The sequence below is a fragment of the Somniosus microcephalus genome, chromosome 5, assembly GCF_052327205.1.
Source record: "Somniosus microcephalus isolate GS21.2 chromosome 5, FLI_Smic_1.0, whole genome shotgun sequence".
Classification (NCBI taxonomy): domain Eukaryota; kingdom Metazoa; phylum Chordata; class Chondrichthyes; order Squaliformes; family Somniosidae; genus Somniosus; species Somniosus microcephalus.
Window position 1 is genome coordinate 202,362,761 of NC_140991.1, and position 19,508 is coordinate 202,382,268.

Consider the following 19,508-nt stretch of genomic DNA (forward strand, 5'->3'; position numbering starts at 1 on the left):
TCTTGGCCTCAACTCCACTTTCCCGCCCACTCCCCATAACCCTTCACTCCCCTGTAGCTCAAATATATGTCTATCTCCGCCTTGAAGATATTCAATGACTCCACCTCCACAGCTCTCTGGGGTAGAGAATCCCAAAGACTCACGACCCTCTGAGAGAAGAAATTCCTCCTCATCTCCGTTTTAAATGGGTGACCTCTTATCCTGAAACTGTGCCCCCTAGTTCTAGATTCCCCCACAAATCTATGCTTCCTTACTGGACACAAAGTTCCTGAAGAACCAAACAAGGACAGGGAACAGTTTGCTTCTTTGTCTCCATCAACATAATTATAATTATCTTTTGCCTCACCTTCTGAAGTTCGGTTAACAGAGACACTGTCAGATGGAATCTTTGGTAGGTGAATCTGAAGAAGCAGAATGGACTGACATAAGTGTTAATTTTCTGAAGTTGCGCTTTCTCTATGGAACCTCACCTAGTGAGAATGCATATTGGAAATTCAGACTCTTTGCCTGACAGGCACACAAATTCATGAATCTATAGGCCCCAAAATTCCACTGAGTAAGTTGTGTCAGAGTTGTACCAATGTTTCAGAAGTTGCACCTGCCAATTAGCTCTACAGAGCTAAATCTGCCAGAATTTTGTGCAACAGCTTATTTCCATACTCATTGGAGGATCTCCAGTGCAAGTCTGATATAAAACGAGCATTGTGTGCTGGGAATGCTTGAAAGTTAAGTGCAGCTGTTAAAAAGCCAAGTCTGACTGAAGATTGTAGCAGCAGGCTGGAGGACCAGCAGCTAAGTAGGAAAATGTTCGGATCACTGAGTTCACTGTCAAGCACTGCATGGCTTGTGTGTGATTTTTGTCCCACTTTTCAAGAACGTCTTTCACTGGAGGATCTGGTACAAACAGCTGAATAAAGGATAAGGGTAATGCAACACAGGAAAAGAGCTCAGTTTCAGAGCCTGGCCTCCAAACCCTTCCTGAGGAAATTCAACACAGGAGAGAATGCATGGGAAAAATCCTCCAAAAAAAATGGAGGTGAAATTGGTCAATGCCAGTAGCACGAAATAGGCTGAAACCAAATCGGCAGCCCATTTTACACCATGCCAAATTTCTTTTCCATTGTGGAAATTTTCATTGACTTCAATGGAAATAAAAGTCAGGAGAGATGTATAATGGACAGCTGAATTGATATTGCACATTCTACACTATCACCCACAGTCAAAATTACCCCCATAGTTCCTAAGCACGCCTCTGACTTGTGCAAAATGCAGCAACCTGTAACACTTTTTCTAATTTTCACAGGGAAATATAGCAATGCCGTACATGAATGATCCAAGAACTCAAAGCATTGTGTGATTACCCCAAAAGCTGATTTTTCCAGTCATATGAATTATGAGGGGTCACACAAATAGTAATTTGAGTAGAATCAATTATGCCCTGCACTTTGGGAAATTCGGATAGCTTGCCAAAACCAAGCTACTTTTGCTCCTGCTGCTCACGGTCTATGTTCAACTCAACAAACTAATGCTTCAATCATCATATTATAAATGCAGAACTTCACTGTATAATGGCTGATTTCTGTCCAAATAAAAGATGAATAGACTTCTAAAGACAGTGTTATTGTTGTTTTTGACTTCAACTATATACATCGCTGCATAAACTAACCCAAATTAACGATAGCTCTTTCACTCAGCCTGAGACCCAAACACTACAGCTTGGTGAGTTCTAGCCTTGTACTTAGGCTAGGATAGCTGATAGGCACAATTCTGAGTCTCCTATGCATTCTTCTAGTTTCCTCTATCAGCTATTCCTATGGTTCAGACGGATTCTAAATGTCCCATGGCACAATGCAAAGAAGAGCAGAGAGTTCTGGCCAACATTCCTCCCTCAAGCAACATTGCCAAAAACAGATTAACTGACCATCCATCCAATTCTGTTTTATGGGATCTTGCTGTACATAAATTTATAAATTGACTGCTATCTTTGCCTGCACAACAATGGTTACTCTACTTCAAAGTCATTCATTGTACGTAAACCGTTTTGGGATATTTATGAAAGATGTTATAAAGTGCTACATAAATTCAAGCCTTTCTTCTTTCATTCTTATTCTTTTGCTGTATCATAGCCCACAAGTGGTCCTGTACCCATTCTACCTACCTGCAAGTATGCACAAGAAATAGACTACCGGAATGTTATCCACAGAATTCTCAGCTTAAGCTGGTAAATACTATATTCCTGTGGAGAGAGAAACAGAGTTAACGTATCAGGTCAATGACCTTTCATCAGAACTCTGAACACTCAGATCTTTCATCATAGAAATTCTTTCTATGCTGTTGGAAGCACCAATTGTTTCTATGCACAAGATTCAACAAGCACACTCCAGACATTAAAGGCCCATAACAAGATCCCTGCACTTCCAGGGGGCCTCTCCCAGTCTCCTGCCATAACTCTGCTGGGAAACCAACAGAAATCCCCAGGGAAATGGCCTAAGTGGCTGAAATGACCATTTATGTTGTTTCTCTAGGGGTTTCTGCTGATCTGCTGCCAGCGTTTTGGCAGGAGACTGGGAGAGGCCCCCTGGAAGTTCAGGGCCAAGGTTTTTTCTCTCTTTGGTTAAATAAGTGACCTTTTTGTGATAATAATGCAGTTCAAAGGAAATGTATGAATAAACATTTCTCAGCAATTTATGAACTTACCTTTAACATTACAGTTTCCATCGAGGAAAATAAAGGTCTATATATAAATTCTTTCAGCCACCATCCAGTAAACCGAGAAATAAGATTTGTGACATAATAAAAGGCATAAAAACACAAAGTTTACGTATAAAATTGTATTTTCTGTGCTTGAAATGCCTGCACCAATATTTCCATCAAAGGCTTGTTCCTGTCTGAGAAACGTCAGCCTAGAGTTGATAGGGGTTCTCAGAGCCATCACTCTCAGCTGAAGAAACTCACCGGTTTGTAGGCTACAACTCCCACCAATTATCTGAGCCCACGATTTACAGAATATTTCATGATTGACAACAGGACTGGCCATTCACAGAGGATGCAAAACCTTTCTGTTTGTAAGTCCCGTTCCCTTTTACACTCCTGTGTAACAATTCCATGTGAAAACCCAGAGGGAAGCCATTTTTAGAAGCAGTTCTGGTGATTGAAATTTATTTTGTTTAAAATATCAAAAGAAATGTAAATCACAAATTCTTCAACTTTTTTGAGATAATCTTGAAAGCAAAACCAGTGTATACTGACTTCACAAAACTACAGTTGTCAAGTGCAATAAGCCAACTTAACTCAGATACAGCTTATAAGGAAACCAGCAAGTGTGGATAAAACATGGAGCAGGTCTTTATACTTTGTAATGTATTCTAAATGGTTATATTGGCTGAATTTCTTTTATTTCTGTGTATTTATCTCAGAACTTAACAATCAGAATTGTATAAGCAGTCGCAAGTTCTGGATGAATTATGCCATTATTCAAGTTCAGAGTGAGATTTTGAATAAAACTCTTGATTTAAATACGTATATTTAAATACAACATTTTGATAATACTACTAGAACAACAAATTACATTTTTATGGTTTCTTTCTTGTTTCATAGAAGAAAAAAGCAGGTGCTAAATGTTTTGTAGAAGCGTTAGGAGAGGTGACTGAAGCTTTATCAAAGCAATGTATTTTGTGAAGGGTTATAAAAGTGGGGAGAGAGACATAAGAGTTTGGAAGGGAGTTTAAAAGAATATGGCCAAGGTAGCTAAAGGCTCATTCACAATGGTGGAGTGGGGGTTTAGGGGGGGAGGAGTGTGGTGGGATGCACAGGTCATGATGGAATCAGAGGACTGCAGGACATGGGAGAGGACATAAGGTTAGAGAAGGTTGCTGAGTAGGGAGGGGCAAGGCCATGAAGGGATTTTGAGAGGAGGTCAAGGTTTTTAAATGTACTGGGGGAACAGGGAGCCAATATAGGTCACCAAAGATTGGGTTGACGGGCAAGTGGGACTTGGTATGGGACAGGATACGGGGCAGGTGGCAGAATTTTAGGATAGTCTGGACTGAGATTTTGTGCTGTATAAATGCAAGTTTATGGAGGGTGGAGGTCAAGATACTAGCAAACGGAGTGTTGGAGAAGTTGAGTCTTGAAGTAACAAAGGTGTGAATAAAGGTTTTAATGGCAGTGGTGTACAGGCAGGCAATATTGCAGAGGTGAAAGTAAGCAATTTTGGTAGTGAATAAGATATGGAGTTTGAAGCTGATATCAGTGTCAAACAGAACACTGAGGTTGCAAGCGATCTGTTTCAGACTAAGCAACAGTCAGAGAGGGATGGAATCAAAAACAAGGGTGTGGAGTTTTTGGTGGATATCAAAAAAAATGACCGTGGTCTTTCCAATGTTCAACTGCATGAAATTCTGACTCATCCACAACAATATCTGACAGTACCGAGATGATTATTGGGGTTGAGGGATGTGGCAGAGAGGTAGAGCTGCCTGTCATGCATGCATGTGGAAGCTGACTTCATATCTATGAGTGATGTCATAGAGATATCACTGGTGACTTTGACCAAAGCAGTCACCATGCAAAAACCAGAATGAATTCAAACATGCTTGTCCATTAAAAGCTAGCTGTTGCTTGGTTTACCTGTTTATTTAATGGCATTTATTGCTGACCTCCTGCCAATTTCTAGGGAGGGTGAACATAGCATTGAACCAACTGACTTCCCTTGCCAGGATTACATCTTTGCATCCCAGTATTACCATATGGTAAATTATAATGGACAAGAGCCTCATACCTGCTCACTATAATCATTGCTAATATCAATATTTAGATGGCTTAACTTACTGCTTACGTGAAATTGGGAAATTACATTTTTTTTTGGTCAGCTGCAAATGGCCAAGCTTTCTGGCCAATTACACCCACAGTAGCTTTTCACCCATGAGCCGAACAATTGGGCATATTATTTCTAATTTCTTAACATTTGCTTTTGATTTATTGATAAAGTTGGGCAACTCTTTTTTTAAAGGCATATTGGACTTAGCTTTTAAAATATCTTTTTCATTTTATATTTAGAAGATAGATAATTGGGAACAGTAGATCATCTAGATAATTGATCAATAAAGAAATCCAAAATATTCCTGACTAACAATGTTATGAGTGAGTTGTGAAGTTCTTTCTCACAATATTGTAGCCCTGAAATGTTGTTTGATAACACTCCTGTGAAGCGCCTAGGGACGTTTTACTATGTTAAAGGCACTATATAAATGCAAGTTTTTTTTAATTTATTCGTATAGGAGATGTGGACGTCGCTGGCAAGGCCAGCATTATTTGCTCATCGCTAATTGCCCTTGAGAAGGTGGTGGTGAGCTACCTTCTTGAACCGCTGCAGTCCGTGTGGTGAAGGCACTCCCACAGTGTTGTTAGGTAGGGAGTGCCAGGATTTTGAACCAGCGACGATGAAGAAATGGCAATATATTTCCAAGTCAGGATGGTGTGTGAATTCGGGGGAACTTGGAGGTGGTGGTGTTCCCATGCACCTGCTGCCCTTGTCCTGCTAGGCGGAAGAGGTCACAGGTTTGGGAGGTGCTGTCGAAGAAGCATTGGCGAGTTGCTGCAGTGCATCTTGTAGATGGTACACACTGCAGCCACGGTACGCCGGTGGTGGAGGGAGTGAATGTTTAAGGTGGTGGATGGGGTGCCAATCAAGGGGGCTGATTTGTCCTGGTTGGTGTGGAGCTTCTTGAGTGTTGTTGGAGCTGCACTCATCCAGGCAAGTGGAGAGTATTCCATCACACTCCTTACTTGTGCCTTGTAGATGGTGGAAAGGCTTTGGGGAGTCAGGAGGTGAGACACTCACCACAGATTACCTAGCCTTTGACCTGCTCTTGTTGCCACAGTATTTATGTGGCTCATCCAGTTAAGTTTCTGGTCAATGGTAACCCCCAGGATGTTGATGGTGGGGGATTCAGCGATGGTAATACCGTTGAATGTCATGGGAGGTGGTTAGGCTCTCGCTTGTTGGAGATAGTCAACTGGCACTTCTGTGGCGCGAATGTTACCTCCCACTTATCAGCCCGAGCCTGAACGTCATCCAGGTCTTGTTGCATGCGGGAATGGACTGCTTCATTATCTGAGGAGTTGTGAATGGCGCTGAACACTGTGTCGTCATCAGCGAACATCCCCATTTCTGACCTTATGTTGGAGGGAAGGTCATTGATGAAGCAGCTGAATATGGTTGGACCTAGGACACTGCCCTGAGGAACTCCTGCAGTGATGTCCTGGGGCTATGATGATTGACCTTCAACCACCACAACCATATTCCTTTGTGCTAGGTATGACTCCAGCCAGTGGTGCGTTTTCCCCCCCAGTTGACTTCTGTATTACTAGGGCTCCTTGATGCCACACTCGGTCAAATGCTGCCTTGATGTCAAGGACAGTTACTCTCACCTCACCTCTGGAATTCAGCTCCTTTGTCCATGTTTGGACCAAGGCCGTAATGAGGCCGGGAGCCGAGTGGTCTTGGCGGAACCCAAACTGGGCATCAGTGAGCAGATTATTGGTGAGTAAGTGCCGCTTGATAGCACTGTCAATGACACCTTCCATCATTTGCTGATGATTGAGAGTAGACTGATGGGGCAGTAATTGGCCGGGTTGGATTTGTCCTGCTTTTTGTGGACAGGACATACCTGGGCAGTTTTCCACATTGTCGGATAGGTGCCAGTGTTGTAGCTGTACTGGAACAGTTTGGCTAGAAGTGTGGCTAGTTCTGGAGCACAAGTCTTCAGCATGACAGCCGGGATGTTGTTGGGGCCCATAGCCTTTGCTGTATCCAGTGCGCTCAGCCGTTTCTTGATATCACGTGGAGTGAATCGAATTGGCTGAAGACTGGATTCTGTGATGGTGCGGACCTCAGGAGTAGACCGATATGGATCATCCACTCGGCACTTCTGGCTGAAGATGGTTGCAAATGCTTCAGCCTTGTCTTTTGCACTCACGTGGTGGGCTCCGCCATCATTGAGGATGGGGATGTTCATGGAGCCTCCTCCTCCCGTTAGTAGTTTAATGGTCCACCAACATTCACGACTGGATGTGGCAGGACTGCAGAGCTTTGATCTGATCCGTTGATTGTGGGATCGCTTAGCCCTATAGCATGCTGTTTCTGCTTTTTAACATGCATGTCGTCCTGTGTTGCAGATTCCCCAGGTTGGCACCTCATTTTAGGTATGCCTGGTGCTGCTCATGGCATGCTCTTCTACACTTCTTATTGAACCAGGGTTGGTCCCCTGGCTTGATGGTAATGGTAGAGTGAGGGATATGCCGGGCCATGAGTTTGCAGATTGTGGTGGAATACAATTCTGCTGGTGATGGCCCACAGTGCCTCATGGATGCCCAGTTTTGAGCTGCTAGATCTGTTCTGAATCTATCCCATTTAGCACGGTGGTAGTGCCACACAACATGATGGAGGGTGTCCTCAGTGTGAAGATGGGATTTTGGGCGTTTTGTTCGGGTGTGGAGTTTTAACTTGCTGAGGGAAGTAAGGGTAGAAATTGCGGAGGTGCTGGACACAATCTTTCAATCCTCCTTAGATACATGGGTGGTGTCAAATGACTGGAGTTTTGCAAATGTAACACCCTTGTTCAAAAAAGGGGAGAAGTATAAACCTGGCAAATACAGGCCAGCCAGTTTAACGTCAGTTGTAGGGAAGGTTTTAGAACAATAATCCAGGAGAAAATTAACAGCCTCTTGGACAAGCATGGACTAATAAGCCAGCATGGATTTGGTAAGGGCAAATTGTGTTTGACTAACTTGATTGAGTTTTTTGTATAAGTAACGGAGAGGGTGGATGAGGGCAGTGCAGTTGATGTTATGTAGACAGACTTTCAAAAGACATTTGATAAAGTACCACATATTAGGCTTGTTAGCAAAGTTGAAGCCCATGGGATAAAATGGGCAGTAGCAGCATGGAAACAAAATTGGCTAAGGGATAGAAAACAGAGAATTGTGGTGAATGGCCATTTTTTTGACTGGAGGGAGATATACAGTGGCGTTCCCTGAGGTTCAGTACTAGGACCACTGCTGTTTTTGATATACATTAATGGCTTGGACTTAGGGCACAATTTCGAAATTTGCAGTTGACACGAAACTCAGTAGTGTAGTAAACAGTGAGGAAGACAGTAATAGACTTCAAGAGGATATAGACAGGCTGATGGAATGGGTGGACACGTGACAGATGAAATTCAATGCAAAAAAAGTGTGAGGTGATACATTTTGGGAGTAAGAATGAGGAAAGACAATACATGCTAAATGGTACAATTTTAAAGAGGGTGCAAGAACAAAGAGACCTGGGGGTGTTTGTGCACAAATCTTTGAAGGTGGCAGGACAGGTCAACAAAGCAGTTAATGAAGCATATGGGATCCTGGGCTTTATAAAGAGGCATAGAGTGCACAAGCCAGGAAGTTAAACATATATAAAACACTAGTTCGACCCCAAGTAACAACAGAAAATGCTGGAAAAACTCAGCAGGCCAGGCAGTATCCGTGGAGAGGGAAACAGAGTTAACGTTTTTGGTCGAAGACCTTTCATCAGAACTGGAAAAAAGCAGGAAATGGAAAGCAAGTTTACGGGCTGGGAAAAGAGGGAGAGGATGAAAGAACAAAAGGGAAGGTCAGTGATAGGCTAGAAAGCAGGAGAGATTAAAAGACATTGAGAGACATTAAGAGATATTCAAGGCAAGAGGAGGTGGTAATGGGACAGGTTAAGGAACAAAGGATGGCTGTAGATGAGGTGTGAAATGCACTGGCAGAATGAAGGACAGCTGCCATGTGGGAGGGAAGAAAAAAAGGCCAAACAAAAATTGTGGATAAAAAAAAAGAAAATATATATATGTGATAGGAGCTGAGGTTATGATCTTAAATTGTTGAACTCTATGTTGAGTCCAGAAGGCTGTAAAGTGCCTAATCGAAAGATGAGGTGCTGTTCCTCGAGCTTACGCTGAGCTTCCGTGGAACAGTGCAAGAGGCTGAGGATGGTGAGGTCTGAGTGGGAATGGGGCGGTGAATTAAAGTGACAGGCCACCGGGAGCTCGGGGTCCCCCTTACGGACTGAATGGAGGTGTTCCGCAAAGCGGTCACCCAATCTGCGTTTGGTCTCCCCAATGTAGAGGAGCCACATCTTGAGCAGCGAATACAGTATACTAAATAGCAAGAAGTACAAGTAAATCGCTGTTTCACCTGAAAGGGGTGTTATTATGTCCGTGTGTAATTGAGACACGGACTGCAGGAGCTGGTTACAACAGGTGTTTACTGAGTGGAGACAAAACTGGAACTACTATGCAAAGTTACTACACAGGCTTATATACAGGGGTGGTCACTACTGGTACTGCAGTATACAGGGGCTGCAGAATATAGTTCCTTCTGCAAAGTACATACACTACAATTCCTCCCCTTTTAGCTAAACAGTACATAACATTCGATTAATAATTAAATAACATATTTACAATTACAGTTGCTGGATACATTAGCTGAAGTTAAGCAATTATAAGTTCAGTCTTTGAGGAGGCTTCCTGATTCTGTCTGGATAACGCCTCTTTGGGGTATCTGGTTCTTCTGGCAAAGTTGATTCGGGATCAACGTCGTTGTTTGGTTCGTCTGCTTCCAATATCACCGATTCTGAGGTAGATGCAATTGGTACTTTGGTTTCATCACCAGGCGTATAGGATCGTGGTGTAGATTTGACATTTTCCAGTGACTCTAGAATCTGGTCAGCATGGCGTCTTACAATGCTCTCTCCAACGTCCACGGTATACATTAGAGGTCCTTGCTGTGTGCAGATCGTTCCTGGCTGCCATTTCTCTGTGCGGTAGTCCCGGGCCAAAACTGGTTGACCTATCTTGAAACTCCTGGTTGGCCTTTCATTCATATTCTGAAACTGCCTGTTCTCCACATCTCTTCTGATGTTTGGCTTAACCAAATCCAAGCGGCATCTTAGCCTTCGATTGAAGAACATCATGGCTGGAGTTTGGTTGGTAACCGCATGTGTCGCATTCCGGTAGGCAAACAAGAAGTTATCCACCTTGTGTTGTAGGGGTATGTCTTCATTACACATTGCCTTGATAGCCTTCTTGAATGTTTGAACGAACCTCTCAGCCAATCCATTGGTGGCTGGATGATATGGGGCGGATATGTAATGCTTAACACCATTGTTCTTTAAGAACCTCCGGAACTCTTCAGACACAAACTGTGGTCCATTGTCAGAGCAAATCTGTTCAGGCAGCCCATTTCTGGCGAATATGGTTCGTAAGACTGTGATAGTTTTTTCTCTGGTGGTTGAGGACATTTTTATTACCTCTGGCCACTTTGAATGTGCATCCACCGCAATTAAAAACATCGAGTCCATAAATGGACCAGCAAAATCAATGTGCACCCTTTGCCATGGAGATGAGGGCCACTCCCATGGATGTAGAGGGGCTTGTGGTGGTGCGTTTTGGACCTTCTGGCATCCTGTACAGCTCTTGGTCATCTCTTCGATTTCTCTATCGATCCCCGGCCACCACACAAATGCTCTGGCTAAGTTCTTCATTTTTACCGCTCCCAGATGACCCTCATGAAGCTCATTGAGCACTCTATCCTTCAATTTGGTTGGAATTACTACTCTGGATCCACACATCAAGGTTCCTCTGCACACTGACAGCTGTTCTCTTCTCGGCGAGAATGCTGGCAGCAGTGGTTCGCCATGTGCTGGCCATCCCTTCACCGTTAAATCATAGACCCTGGAGAGTGTCGGGTCATTTCGTGTTTCCTTTTCTATGTTTGCATTCGTCACAGGGAGACATTCGACTGTGGTCGAGTGGAATATCTCCACAGGATCCACTGCAGGTGCATCTTCCACCGTCGGCAACGGTAGGCGCGACAATCCATCAGCATTCCCATGCTGTTTAGTTCCTTTGTACTCAATGTCATATTGGTGTGCCCCTAGGAAAAGGGACCACCTCTGTAGCCGTTGTGCTGTCATTATCGGGACGCCCTTCTGAGGGTTGAAAATGGAGACAAGAGGTTGATGATCAGTTAGTAGAGTAAATTTCTGACCGTGCAGGTAGTGATTGAACTTCTTCACCCCTCACACCAGGCTGAGGGCTGTAATGATATCAGCAAATAGTGATGATATTTGTCTGTGTTTGATTACTTATGCCTTACAGCATATTTGTCTGTGTTTTTGATTACTTGTGCCTGACCAGCAGAGGTCATGCGAGAGACAAGCAGTCCAGAGGAGTTTTACTTTCAGTTTCATTCTAGATGCATCACAGCATAGTGTGTTCTGTAAAAAGCTGTAGAAAGTCTTGAACAAGACTTTAGATTAAACAACATTCTCTTTCAGAAATGAGTCTTTATTGAACCCAAAAAGAAATCAAAACAAGGGCCTCTCTGTCAATCTGGGCGTAGTTATGCTCGGCTGAAGTTAACGAGCGTGACGCAAAAGCTATCAGCCTCTCTGAACCATCAAGGAGTTTATGTGACAGTACCGCTCCAATGCTGTAGGGAGACGCATCACACGCCAGTCTTATCGGTAGTGATGGGTTGTAGTGAGCCAATACTTCTCTTGAAGTGATTAGGTCTTTACTCTTCTGAAAGGCCTGCTTACATTCATCGCTCCATTTCCAAGCTACTCCAGTTTGTAGTAGGGCGTTCAGTGGGTGCAGAATTGTGGACAAATTCGGCAAAAACTTATGGTAGTAATTCACCAATCCTAGGAATGATCTCAGTTGCGACACATTTTCAGGCGCTGGAGCCTTAACTACCGCTTCAATTTTGTCAGGGGACTTATGTAACCCCTCTTCGTCCATCACGTGGCCACAATATGATATCTGTTTCTTAAAAACTCGCACTTGGGGCGATTGGCTCGTAACCCGTGTTCTCTTAGTCTAGTGAGCACCTGCTCTAGGTTGGCAAGGTGTTCACTGTCATTTTCACCTGTCACTAGGATGTCGTCCAAGTAACACTGGGTCCCCGGAATCCCTTGCAGGACTTGTTCCATCACTCTTTGCCATATCGCCGGAGCTGATGCTACTCCGAATACCAGTCGATTATACTGGTAAAGACCTTTGTGAGTGTTTATTGTGAGATACTTCCTAGAGGATTCTTCAACCTCCATCTGCAAATATGCTTGTGCTAGGTCAATTTTTGTAAAACGCTTCCCTCCAGATAGTGAGGCGGAAATATCTTCTATCCTCGGAAGAGGATACTGTACTGTGTGAAGGACTGGGTTCACCATCACCTTGAAGTCCCCACAGATGCGAACCTTCCTTGGCTCCTCAGACTTATTGTTTAACGTTTTTTTAATGGCAGGAACGATGGGTGTCACCCACTCGCTCCAGTCTACCTTAGATAACATGCCTGCATTCTCCAGATTCTCCAGCTCTGCCTCGACAGCTGGGCGAATTGCATACGGTACCGGTCTTGCTTTGAAAAACTTGGGGATTGCATTCTCTTCTATTTTTATCGAGGCGGTTACGCCTTTAAGAGTTCTCAGTTCTTGATGAAATACCTCTTTAGCGTCAGCTAAGATTTCTGACAACCGTCCAGGTGTGACGTCGTCATCCTTTTTACCAGCCACAGTCAGTGCCTGAATGGAGTGCCAGTCTAAACTTATCTTTCTGATCCATTCATGTCCCAATAACAGTGGTCCACCATCTTGCAGTATGTACAGATACAATTTCTGTATTTCTTTGCCGTTGTATTTGACAGGCACCCTTATTTTCCCTCTGGGGTATACTTTCTGCCCCGTATACATCTTCAAGACAATGGATGTCTCTTTCAAGGGTATGTGTGAGAATAGCCGCTCGTAGTCTCATCGATTCATGACGGTCAGGGCTGATCCTGTAGCCAATTCCATTTTGACTTGGGACCCTGCTATCGTGAGGGTGACCCAAATGGTTCAGTGATCCTCTTTCGTGATTACGTTGTGAAGTTTGAGACAGCTTAGTCTCTTGTTCCCGGATTCACTATCGCTCTTCTGGTCTTCGGAACTACTGTCCGTCATCTTTTGTACTTTCCTGTACTGTTCCTTAGTAGCCTTTTTGTTGTCGTTACTCTTCTTTCCAGACCTGCAAACTCGTGCAATGTGTCCCATCTTTCCGCATTGCCTGCATATTTTGTCCTTGGACCAGCAGTCCTTCTGGTCATGGGTTGTTCTGCCGCAGCGATAACATTTTTCAAATCCCCGTGTCATTTCATGGGTGCCGTATTCCTGTGGCTTTTGCTGTATTTCCGCAGCTCCCCTTGCTGCTGCTTCGTACGAAACTGCCAAGCTGAAAGCCTTATCCAGCGTCAGCTCTTTCTCTGAGAGTAACCTCTTCTGGGTTCCTTCACTCAGGAGTCCACAGACAAATTTGTCCCGTAGAGTGTCTGTCAGTCCTGCTCCGAACTGGCAGTGCTTTGATAGCTTGCGTAGTTCCGTAAGGTAATCAGCATTGCTCTCATCTTTATGCTGATTTCTCCTGTGGAATTTAAATCTTTCTGCTATCAGCAGCGGTGTAGGATTTAGGTGTTCCTGTAGGATATCAACAATTTCATTAAAACTCTTCGCCATCGGTTTGGCTGGAGTGATCAGGTTCCGCAATAGGCCGTACGTTCTTGCGCCCATTAAGTTTATTAGTACCGATGCCTTTTTCTCATCGGCTACTTCGTTTGCCTTGCAATATACCTCGACTCTTTCCACATACGTGGTCCAGTCTTCTATTGCATTATCGAAGGCAGTGATATTGCCAGTCTTCGGCATCTTGGAAATCTAAGATGGCGCCTCCCGCGCTTTACCTTCTTCCCCGATTTAACAAAATGGCGCCTCCCGTGCTTTGCCTTCTTCCCCGCTGGATTAAGATGGTGCCTCCCGCGCTTTCTGTCTGCCCCGCTGCTGCTAGCGCTGTTGCTGGCGTTTTTATGCCTTGATGGTGACGCCCTATGGTCTTCGCACACTTCCCCCTGCGCTGCTGCTAACGCTGCTCTCCGCGGTCCCCGTGGCAAACTGCAGCTCCTCGCGGCTTTCTGCACTTCTAATTTCTTTTATTTTTCCGTCGTCAGAGCAAACCCTACGGGACACTTTCCTCCCTCTTCTCGGGTCTGTATGCTGCCCGGCTTCGTAGCACCGGCCACGCCCTGTGTGCTCCACCCTCTCTCTCTCTCTCCTCTTCCCGACAACGCTGCTCGGCCCTGTTGAAAAGCCACCCGATCGAGCTCTAGCCCGCTGCAGCCCAGGAAGGATCAGTGTACTACCTGCCACCAGCCCGATTAGCTGGAACACCATAGACAGGATAACCAAGCCCTGCTCTCGACAGCCTCTCCTGCAATCTTAATCAGAGGCGATTGCCCACGGTCGACGCTCGTTTCTGCTGTTTGTTTGTTTTTTTTTCTTTCGTTCCTTCTTCCTTCTGGCCTCGACCTCTGACAACTTCGCTTCAGGGATGGATCCCCATGAGGTGGTGCAGACTGTAGGTAAGTTCGGATCTGCTCGTCACCAGTATTATGTCCATGTGTAATTGAGACACGGACTGCAGGAGCTGGTTACAACAGCTGTTTACTGAGTGGAGCCAAAACTGGAACTACTATGCAAAGTTACTACACAGGCTTATATACAGAGGTGGTCACTACTGGTACTGCAGTATACAAGGGCTGCAGAATATAGTTCCTTCTGCAAAGTACATACACTACAGGTGTTTGGGGCCCTGAACAGTGGGAAGGGGGGAGGTATATGTTATGTATTGTGTGTTCTATTGTGTGTTCTCCTCCCACCTGTGGTGGCGCTGTCACAGGAGATAAATGGTTGGGTATTCGCTCGGTTAAGTTTAGCTCTCTTTGTTCGGAACTTTCCAGAACTTCCTTTCCTTCCAATAAAGCACTTCATGTTTGAATCTCTGAGTTCTGAGTCCTAAATTGTGTCTAGGTAGAAAGGTACCGACACAACAAGTGGCGACGAGGATTGGATGAATCTGTGTTGTGGGAACTTTCTTGTTTTCAACTACAAAACACTCGGAACAGAGACGGGTACAGTGAGTAAACAGAAATTTTAATTTGAAACGTGAGATGGCTACTATATTAGGAAACATCGGTGATTTTGATGAAAATGTGGAGCAATGGAGCGCATATACGGAACGTTTTGACTATTTTGTATTGGCGAATGCGGTGGCAAATGAAAAGGTCGTGCCTACCTTTTTGAGTGTAATCGGGCCGAAGACATTCAATTTACTTCACAGCCTCGTGCAACCAGATAAGCCAGGAACTAAAACATATAAGCAACTAGTGGAAACTCTTGGAGCACATTTTTCACCAAAACCTCTGGTTATTGCTGAGAGATTTAGATTTCACAAACAGAATCAAGAGGAGGGGGAATCAGTGACGATGTTTATTGCTGCTTTAAAAAGGTTATCAGAACGCTGCGAGTTCAAGGAGGTGCTGAAGGACACCATTAGAGACAGACTCGTGTGTGGTCTGCAAAATGCAGCCACACAGAAGCGCCTTCTTACTGAGGACAACCTTACTCTTGAAAAGGCCATTGAAGTTAGTATCTCCATGGAGATGGCGGAAAAGGAGGCTCACCAGTTGAGTTCAACAGGGAGAGTTCACAAGGTGTCGTCTGAGCCTAAAGGTGCGCGGAACGGCACATGTTACCATTGTGGGAAAACGGGCCATCACGCTAATGACTGCTGGTGTACGGAGCTGGAATGCCGAAATTGTGGCAAAAAGGGTCACATTGAGCGCGCCTGTAGAGGTAAAAAAAAGAACAGACAGAGCTGGGAAGCATGGAAGCAAAATGTCTGTATTTGGACAAGAGAGGAAAAAGAGTGTTCATACAGTGCAGTATGATGGAACAAGCAAAGAAAGCATTGCTGAAATCGGAGGTCCTGACACACTTCGACCCAAAGCTACCCGTGCAGCTAGCATGTGATGCATCACCATATGGTGTGGGAGCAGTCATATCCCACATCATGCCTTCGGGTGAAGAGAAACCTATCGCCTTTGCATCACGCACCTTGAACAAGGCCAAGAGTAACTATGCGCAGATCGAGCGCGAGGCCTTGGGAATCGTTTTTGGAATTCGAAAATTTCATCAGTATCTGTTTGGGAGAAGGTTCACACTCCTGACGGACCACTGTCCATTGACTTCAATCTTCGGGCCCCACACCGGAATTCCGTCTCTCGCTGCAAACAGGATGCAAAGGTGGGCTTTACTGTTGTCAGGACACACATACGGCATCAAATATCGCAAATCAGACTTGCACGACAACGCAGACGGTCTCTTGAGGCTACCCTTGCCTGTTACTCCCCCAGAGCCTCGTCAGATAGACATCTTCTACTTTAGACAAGTGGAGGGAGCACCTGTCACTGCAGTTCAGGTGCGAAGGTACACCCGCAACAATCCAGTCCTGTCTGAGGTAATGGACGATGTCATTCGAGGGAGTGCTATAGGAGATTCTCCTAGTTTGAAACCTTACGTTTCAAAAAGAAATGAGCTCTCCGTCCAGGCAGGTTGTCTTCTTTGGGAACGCCGTGTCATCATTCTGCCACCTCTGAGGGAACCTATACTGCAACAACTTCATACAGGCCACAGTAGGATGGTTCGGATGAAGGAAATGGCAAGAAGCTACTTCTGGTGGCCAGGTCTCGATGGGAATATTGAGGAGAAAGCCAAAACATGTTCCCCATGTCAAAGGGTCCGGAATGTTCCACAGCTGGCAACCCTACACCCCTGGGATTGGCCTGCAGAAGTGTGGCAGCGAGTACATGTGGACTTCGCCGGTCCTTTCGAAGAGAAGATGTTTATGGTGGTTGTAGATGCTCGTAGCAAGTGGCCGGAGGTCGCTGTGATGAGGTCTACCACGGCAGAGAAAACAATTGAGAAACTTGGTGAGATGTTCAGCCGTTATGGCTCACCGGAACAACTCGTAAGTGACAACGGTCCACAATTTGTATCACAGGTGTTTGCAACCTTCCTGCATGTGAATGGTGTCCAACACATCAGGTCTGCGCCCTATCATCCCTCTACTAATGGCCAGGCAGAAAGGTTCATGCAAACTTTGAAGCACGCCTTGAAGGCATCGCAAGGTCAGGGCTCAATCCACCAACGTCTGAACAGCTTCCTGTTGTCCTACAGGAACGAGCCGCATGCCACAACCAAAACTTCCCCCGCTTCGCTCATGATGAAGAGGCAGTTGCGGATAAGTTTTGACTTACTCAAACCTCCAAGGGCAGAGCAGGTTGTCCATCGTCAACAACAAGCTCAAGTTGAAAAGAGAGAGAAAAGAGCCAAGGAGAGACGGTTTCCACCGGGAGAGCACGTCCTAGCTCGAAACTACAACACTGGACTGAAATGGGTTCTTGCTACGGTGATCGCGCAGACGGGCCCTGTGTCTTACATGGTTGAGACTGCTGAGGACGTCGTCTGGAGAAGACACACAGATCAACTGTTGCTAGGAGCAGAGACAGCCACAGAGGCTCCAACGGCTGGTTGGCCTGAACTGTTTCCGGATGATACCGCAAACCAGCATCCCTTGCCACAGTGCTCTTCTCCAACACAGGAAGTCAAAGAGACTGTTCCACCTGTGCAAACTCTTGACTTTCAACTGACACAGGCACCTTCTCCATCTAGGCCTGTGTCAATGCCTACTGCTGTGGAAGCCAGCGATGACCGCCGGTATCCTGTCAGAGAGCGGCGGCCTCCAAGACGCTTGGATCTGTAGGCTTAGTGACTTACCCACAAGACTGGGGCAGAATAAACCCCAGGGTAAAGTCAGGGTTTGAGGCAGTCTCCCTCTACCCTTGGTTAGTTGAGTGCATTGAAAGTAACTTACCTGTTGAGGAATAATGTGGACCTTCCATTTAAGAGGGGAGGAAATGTTATGTATTGTGTGTTCTATTGTGTGTTCTCCTCCCACCTGTGGTGGCGCTGTCACAGGAGATAAATGGTTGGGTGTTCTCGGTTAAGTTTAGTTCTCTTTGTTCGGAACTTTCCAGAACTTCCTTTCCTTCCAATAAAGCATTTCATGTTTGAACCTCTGAGTTCTGAGTCCTAAATTGTGTCTAGGTAGAAAGGTACCGACACAACAGTATAAGGGCAGGTGTTGCATCTCCTGCACTTGCACGGGAAGGTGCCGGGTGAAGGGGAAGGGGTGCTGGGGGTGGTAGAGGAGTGGACTAGGGTGTCGCGGAGGGAGCGGTCCCTATGGAATGCTGAAAGGGGAGGTGAGGGGAAGATGCGTTTGGTGGTGGGATCACGCTGAAGGTGACGGAAATGGCGGAGGATGATCCACTGAATGTGGAGGCTGGTGGGGTGAAAGGTGAGGACAAGGGGAACTCTATCGTGGTTCCAGGAGGGAGGGGCAGGGGTGAGGGCAGAAGTGCAGGAGATGGAACGAACACGGTCGAGGGCCGTGTCAACCACAGTAGAGGGGAATCCTCGGTTGAGGAAAAAGGAAGACATGTCGGAAGCACTGGTATGGAAGGTGGCATCGTCGGAGCAGACGCGGCGGAGACGGAGAAACTGGGAGAATGGAGTAGAGTCCTTACAGGAGGCGGGGTGGGAGGAAGTGTAGTCCAGGTAGTTGTGGGAGTCAGTGGGCTTGTAGAAACGTCTTCAACCTGAAACATTAACTCTGTTCCTCTCTCCATGGATGCTGCCTGGCCTGCTGAGTTTTCCAGCGTTTTCTGTTGTTATTTCAGATTTCCAGCATCCGCAGTATTTTGCTATTGTACTAGTTCGGCCCCAGCTGGAGTATTGTGTCTAATTCTGGGCACCACACTTTAGGAAGGACGTGAAGGCTTTGGAGTGGGTACAAAAGAGATGAGGGATTACAGTTACGAGGATAGACTGGAGAAGCTGGGGTTGTTGTCCTTAGAGCAGAGAAGGCTAAGAGGAGATTTAATGGAGGTGTTTAAAATCATGAAGGGTTTAGATAGAATAAATAAAGAGAAACTGTTTCTAATGGCTGATAAGGGTCAATAACCAGAGGGAAGAGATTTAAGGTGATTGACAAAAGAACCAGAGGCGACATGAGGGAAAACTTTTTTATGCAATGAGTGGATAGGATTTGGAATGCACTGCCTGATAGGGTGTTGGAGATAGATTCAATAGTAGCCTTCAAAAGGGAATTGGATAAATATTTGAAGGAGAAAAAATTGCAGGGATATGGGGAAAGAGCGGGGGAGTGGGACTAACTGGATTGCTCTTCGAAAGAACCAGCGCAGACTCGATGGGCCTGGGAAACCTGGCCGGCCAGGGTTGAACCTGGAGACAGGTTAAATATGAGGCACGCAGCATCACTATAATTTTTACATGGCCAACCCTCCTCCTGGGAGTGGGCTGGTTGCCTGCCCCCCATCTCGTCTGTTATAACCGGAAGTGGGTGGATTGGAGGTGGATTGGGGTCGGGTTTGAGATTTTAAAAATTTTAACATCCCACCCGACACAAGCCCACCATTTCTTTTGGTTAAAATTACGCCATTGGGGTTAAGTTTCCTCTCAGATTACATTGGATCCC